Source organism: Gorilla gorilla, chromosome 21 (assembly GCF_029281585.2).
Source record: "Gorilla gorilla gorilla isolate KB3781 chromosome 21, NHGRI_mGorGor1-v2.1_pri, whole genome shotgun sequence".
NCBI lineage: Eukaryota > Metazoa > Chordata > Mammalia > Primates > Hominidae > Gorilla > Gorilla gorilla.
Window position 1 is genome coordinate 17,183,399 of NC_073245.2, and position 7,074 is coordinate 17,190,472.

Below are 7,074 nucleotides of genomic sequence, written 5' to 3' on the forward strand. Positions count from 1 at the left end.
ATGCAACTTTAAATATGCATTTGGAGAGACTGTTTCTGTAGTACTGTTACAGTATAAGTGTGCTGACTATAAAATACTTACAATCAGCTCTTAATCTTCAGTTTAAGGAGAGATTGAATAGTACTAATGAATTAAGTCTACTTTGTTTATTACTGCATAGATCTCTTTTTTTCTCACCTTCTAAAGTGATTATTAACTGAAGTATTCAGCTTTTCAATTATGTCTGGATTGAGACAATGCTTTAATTACTATCTCAATCTATTTGTTAAATATGTGACAGGTAGCTTCTTATTGTTATACTAGTTTATTTTTGCTTCCATTCCTATATTAGAAGCATCTTATCAGAAGAAAACATGCACAATACCTCCTTCTATTCTACACAAGGCCTTGGTTAGCTTATTTTAATCAAATTTCCATTTAACTTGATACATACAATTTAAGAAAGAAGAAGGAAAGGTAAGCAAATTAGTGTTTATTGAGGACTTACTAGGTACCAGAGAGGCAGGCTAACTAAGCTACATTTAAATGGATGAAGCAGCGTGTAACATGGGATTTGGAGATGTACAAATTGGTGTCAAGTCTTGCCTAGGGATTCTCTTCACCTCTTGAGGCCTCAGATTTCAAATGTATAAAATGGGGATACGATAGTGTCTGATTTATGAGATTATGGTAAAGATCAAGGGAACCTATGTTATGGTACCTACACAAAGAAGATGTGCCTAAAAGCAAAATGGTGTTAATTCATAAACAGTTGTATCAGTCTACTGTTTTCTCAACAATGCTACATAACAAAACAGACAAACTTAGTGGCTTTCCACAATGAACACGAATTTTATTTTCATTGGCTTTCCACAATGAAAATTGGCTTTCCACAATGAACACGAATTTTTTCAGGCCAGCAGGGAGTCCGCAAAATGCAGGCCGAGTTTGACTCAGAGTTTCGCTCAGAGCTATAGGCTGGGTATAGATCTGCCATGACTATTTCTCATCTTCCTTGTCCCGGTCAGTGGCTAGTGAGATATGTTCTTCTCATGGCAGAAGACAGAGCGGGAAAGCAAGCCTAAATGTATAGCACAATTCAAGCATCTGTTTAAGTCACATCTACGAACATCCATGGACCAACAGCTGAGCTGAAAATCAAGCATGGGCATAAGGAAAAAAAAGCATATATTTGCTAAGAAATTATTCAATCTGCCATAATGTTGGCTTATTAATCAGTTTTTAAAATTTGAACATATAATCAAAGTTATCTATAATAATGAATCACTTGAGTAGCTTTATAAAAAACTATAAAATTAACTATACAATTTGAAAGTTGCCTTAAAAAAGGAGGGCTCAAATAATCTATAACTGATTATGAAATCATACAAAGATGAACAATTAATGTCAAAAGATACACAAATGATTATATAATGAATAATATATCCAATAAATAAATCACCATTCTAAACCTTTATGTGTCAGGCTACATGAGAAACTTCTTAACTGTGTGTTTTGGAAAATCAGAAAGAGCAGAAAACATGTACTCAGTTTTCTGTGTGGTTACTAGAGGCCAATTGTTTTTCCATTTTTTCATTTAATATTCACATAGTTTATTGAGCCCTTTTGTATCAGTTAGCTTTACCCAGGCATTTATTCATTCTCTCAAAGAGAAATTTATAAGGTGCCTACTGTATGCCAAGCTCTGTGTTAGTTATTGGAGAAACAACCGTTGACTTTAAACATCTTTCCAAATTGGAAACTTTTATTTCAGAGTATAAAATATAATTGATTTTCTAAATTCCACAAAGCCATGAAGGGCAAAGAACTTAGTTTGGAAAAGGTTGCCTACAACCTTGAACATGCTTCATGCATACATACTTACTAAGTTTCCAGGAGTACATCAAATGAGATCAAATGAGCAATCCTAGGTAGACATCAAAGGCTTCAGTTGTGTGCTTAAAGAGCAAGCCTTTCTTACATTTTGGGTACACAGACTTTTTAATTAGGTTTTTAATGAGATATTTCACTGGTTCAGAATTATTCCAATTTTTTTGCTGCTAGTGAAAAAAGTTAATCAGCAGATATTTGTTAATTTTGAGGCCTTGTTCTCTTTTTTTGTTTGTTTTAGGTTTTGTTTTTGAGACGGAGTCCTGCTCTGTTGCCCAGGCTGGAGTGCAGTGGCATGATCTCAGCTTACTGTATGTAGCCTCTGCTTCCTGGGTTCAAGCAATTCTCCTGCCCCAGCCTCCCGAGTAGCTGGAACTACACACATGCATCACCATGCCCGGGTAATTTTTTTTGTATTTTTAGTAGAGATGGGGTTTCACCATGTTGGCCAAGATGGTCTTGATCTCCTGACCTCATGATCCGCCCGCCTCAGCCTCCCAAAGTGCTGGGATTACAGGCGTGAGCCACTGCGCCCAGCCGAGGCCTTGTTCTCTTCTGAAGCATTTCCACATACCTCACATTGAGTCTAGAGTCACTACACTTAGACATTCTGCAAACTGAGGGGGTTAAGAGTGGAATTCTATTTCTGCTTTTCAGGATTATGGGCTGTGTGTAAAGACAATAAGGGTGATTCCGCTCCAAGTTATAGCACATTCTAAATTCTAAAGATGTTATGTGAGAGACTCAGTCCAACATGGCAAAGACACATAGAATTAAAGCATTGCTCCACTAAGTTCAAATTTAATGATCTCAACAACCATGCTGAGATGCTTTCTACTAGTTTCTTTTTTTCCTTTTAAAGAGTTCAATACAGTTTCAGCTTTCTAGTGACAATTAGTGAAGGCACGGAAGTTTGCATCTTACCTCTAAGCCCTCTGTTGGTTTTTGTCTTAGCATCAACCTCTGAGCTACCTTTCAGAGAGAAAAGAATTGATACAGAGCATCTTTCAGAACTGTGATTAATGGTGTACCTTCATTATCCATCATTTTACCACCTTGAACCCACAACCTGGCTTTAATTGTACCCTATAAGAACACACCTCATGCTACAATTCTGCAAGTTTTACCAAAAAAGGACTATATTTCTGCTCTAATTACCATCACAACAGCTCCCATTATGGTTTGACCCTAGTAATTTAGTTATATTTATGCTGCTACAATGCACCAAATAGATAATAATGAATACTGATGCAGACTAAGGTTGAAGCAAACTATAATTATACAGACCTAATGAAGTTACCAGAAAAGGCAGTATATAAAAAAACATGCTCAGATAAAGAAAACACACACACACACACGCACACAGAGAGAGAGAGATTATTTCTCATGCCCCAAGTTCTGCATTATACTTAGAAATTCCTGGATACTTGACATGTGCTGTTCATGTTCCTTTCTTGCTTTCTGGTCTGTGATTTCTGGACTTACAGGTCACATTCTAAGCTTTCATCTTTCATTTCTAAGTGTCTACCTTTATTTTTCAAATAAAGACAAACAGCTGTATTACTTATAGAGTAAATCAAATGGGACGCTTATTTGGCAATCCTCTTTCATGTTAAACATGCTAAATTAAAATTTTAAAATCAAGGGGTTTGTTCAAGAAGTTGGCAATTAAATCTATCAAATGAGCCCATGGCTGGAGCTCCTTAAAATAACAGCTAACAAAGTTACTGCACCTGTAAAATAAAGTCATAGCCAGTTAGCAGCTCAGGACAAAGTTGAACCAGAAATTGGTTTTGTGCAAGTTGATTAACAAGTAGTGTATAGAAGGAAAAAAACAAAGGAAGGGTTTGGCTATCAAGTGTTGACAATAGAGGTCCTCCTCTGGAAAGACTTAGATAAACTTTGGGGATCAGTGAGACAAGGCTAAAGAATCTTGCTCCTCCAAGTATTCAGAGGGACCTGAACACACTGTTTAGCTCATTGACAAACAGAGATAAGACAGAAAAAAATGCATTCAACTGCCTCATTATTTCATACGAATTTGTGATAATTATCATGGCACTTTTGCTGATTTTCATTTGTTCCTAAGTAACCATCTGATAGAAATGGGAAAGCCAGAAAATGTGCAGATTCCCTGGAATGGCTATGACTCTGAGAAGAGAAGGAAGGAGATCCCTTGGGATTCCTGTTTCACCTGGTTCTTACCCACTCTAATCTCTTGTAAACATGAAGAGCAGTCATTCTTATCTTACTCCTCATAGGATAACTTCTATAGTTATCAATTTCTAAGAAGGATGACATTGTTAATACAGAGCCAAGTCCTTGTAGTGAAAATCCCCCTAATGGTTTAGGGGTCATGTTAAATTATCTGTGACTATTAAGGTTCAACTGGCTTAAATTCTAAAATGTTCTTCTAAATAGATTTCTCTCATTCTCCTCATTGTTGAATAGCTCTCAACTATTTCATGCCCCAGTAGGCCCACATTCCTATTTGAAGTGCATATCTGGGTAGCAGATTAAGAGAAAAAGGATAGAGGCAAAGTTTAAATTTGCCAAAAAGATTTTTTTTAATTTGACAGTTTTTCCCCATGTCTCCTCATCAGTGCATAACTAGAAATAAATCCTGGCCAAACTGCATTTGTATGCTCCTTAATGTATTTCATATCCATATCACTTGCTCTCTGTTATCTGTACTACTTTTTTGATCTATCAACTGTCTTTCTCTACACCAGGTGAATTAGTTTATTAGCCACACAAGGATCCAGCTGTTCATCTGGCAGTCATCTAAGTATTCAGTATTAAGAAGTGGAGCTGCTGTCTTTTGCTTCACCTACTATACTCTTTTCTATCTCTGTAATTAGATTTCCTGATGAAAGTGAAGTTGCAGTGGGGACAGATGTTCTTAAAATCAAAAAGAAAAAAAAAGGTTGAGGACCAGAGAAAGCACATAAACATGGGGATGGTTTACGTTATTAAAAATGAAGATCGTGTGCTTTGGATTTCATACACGTTTCTGATTAAAATAAACTAAAATAAACCTCTGACTCCAACAAAACTTCATTTTCTTGCAGGGATAAGAGAAAAGAAGTGGGCATGAGAGAGACGTGTCCCATTACACTTAGTGAATATTCTCTACAGCTACTTAAAGGAGGATCAGGGATTCTTCAGTAAAATTTTTCTGCTGAACTCTTCAAGTAGTTACAGCAAAGAGAAGTCTTCAACTAGAGAAGGTTGAGAAGTGTCAGTTCTTTCTTTCTTCTAATGCTCTGACTCAAATAGGATGAGTTTATCTTCAATCAGATTCTGATTGCTGTGCCATAAATAAAATAAAATACAATATAATGAAATAAAGTAAAAAAAATGAAGCAGAATAAAAGTCCTCTTATGATCTTCCTATCACAACATACAGATCTTAAGTATCAATCTTCTTCACCTGTACACATTGGTCCTATCCATCAATTTTATCATGGAGTTGGCTTAAAAATGAGGATACATCTTGTCCTTCACTACACATGATGGATTCCAGATGTTCAGATTAAATAATGGTGCTCCCTTGTAGACATAATGGACCATAGCAGCAATGTAACTAGGCAAAATGAGCAAACCAGGCCCTGCAAATGATCTTAATTATTTCAACTATGAGGGACAGAAAAGCACTGGGTAATACAACAAATAGCCCTTTGAAAGAGCAAAAAAAAAGCCCTGGTAATTTACATTTAAGTCAAACCTGCTCCCTGCAAAGTATAATGTGTGTGTAATAATTCAGGAAGAAATCTAGCACTATACCATTTTCATAATTGGTATTCTATGTCAAGTCTCTAGCAGCAAGTAGCATATAAATCACAATGTTAATATTGGTCTGCTTTTCAATTTATTTAATGATATTCTAGTCAAAGATTTATTGCTAAAAATACGAATGTGCTTTTACATCATTCAAGATGTATCTGTGCTTCCAGCACTTGAAAAGGCAGCTACAAATGTCAGAATTTAGGTAAGTCAGATTTATACAGCACACACACACACACGCACACGCACACACACACACACAGAGTGACGTATGGAAACAAGTCTATATCTTTATTTGTACTTTCCATGATTAAGAGAAAGTACAGATTATATTCTACTTGGTATAATATTACTTAAATACAATCTTCCAGGCCTGGGAAAATGAAGTAAAATTGAAGTTCATGTCAAGCTGGCCAAAAGGTGAGTTCTACCCCAGAAATCTTTTGTGGTTGTCTACTAAGCCATAAATTAATCTGTCCGAATCATTGACATTCATCCACAAAGCACAGGTGGCAGTCTCCTTTCATACACACCAAAGAGAGCTAGATAAAAATAAATTGTGCTGCCATTAAAAACATGCCAAAATAATATTTTTCCCATCTGCTAAGTCCAGCCCCAGTGGTAAGTGAACTAACAGGTTTCTACACTCACACTTGATGAACAGACACCACAGCAATTAATTAACATTAAAACAACAAGAGTCAATTGGATTTCTCCCTTTTAGACATTTGTTAAAGCCAAAAGCAGAATACATACCCTGTGTAACATTCAGCCTTGTGGGTCTTCAGATGTGGCTGCTCTAAAGCCCATTTTTATCTAAATATTTACAACAAAGTTGGTCTGCCGAACAGCCGTATCAAGGGGGACTGTATGTCCCAGGTTCCACGCTGCCAAAGCCTTGACCCGCAGACTCCTCACAGCTTGGCTTGCCTCATTCTCCTGATACCCACACTACAAACAAGGACTATCCAAGGGCAAAGTCTATTTTTTGCATTCAACCAGTTAGTTAAAAATAAACTTTACAGTTTCCTTCCCATTAAAAAATATATGCCAGGCAAATATAAATATATTAAGATGTTGCTATGAAGGGCACTAGAAAATCCAAAAATAGATGAGTCTTGGCTCTGAAAAGCCATTAATAATCTTTAATCTCATCACAAGTGCCTAGGAGAATGTTAAACCTTTGTAGAAATTAATTGGTTTATGGTTTAAGAAGTTTGAATAAATAATTTAGAGAATAGGAAATCTAGCAAAGATAATGCTCCAAAAAGGCCAGGAAAATGTTAGTAGTACATCCTTTCCAACTTCCAAGGGAGATATAACTCTACTATTTAAGTTGTTCAAAACTCTGAGAAATAAGTTAACTCCTAAAAGTATTTTTAAAAGCCAGCATAACACTGAGTCTTCATGACTTCTAAA

At 36.1% G+C, this 7,074-nt stretch overlaps 1 long non-coding RNA gene across 1 annotated transcript; it reads right to left on the bottom strand.

Moving 5' to 3' along the window:
• Nucleotides 1–811: 811 nt before the first annotated feature.
• Nucleotides 812–6,589, bottom strand: LOC109024324 (uncharacterized). Its single transcript, XR_002003804.2, has 3 exons — nucleotides 6,412–6,589; nucleotides 2,794–2,841; nucleotides 812–1,130 (listed from the first exon to the last, which is right to left on the bottom strand). It is a non-coding gene; the product is annotated as an uncharacterized lncRNA (long non-coding RNA).
• Nucleotides 6,590–7,074: the final 485 nt, after the last annotated feature.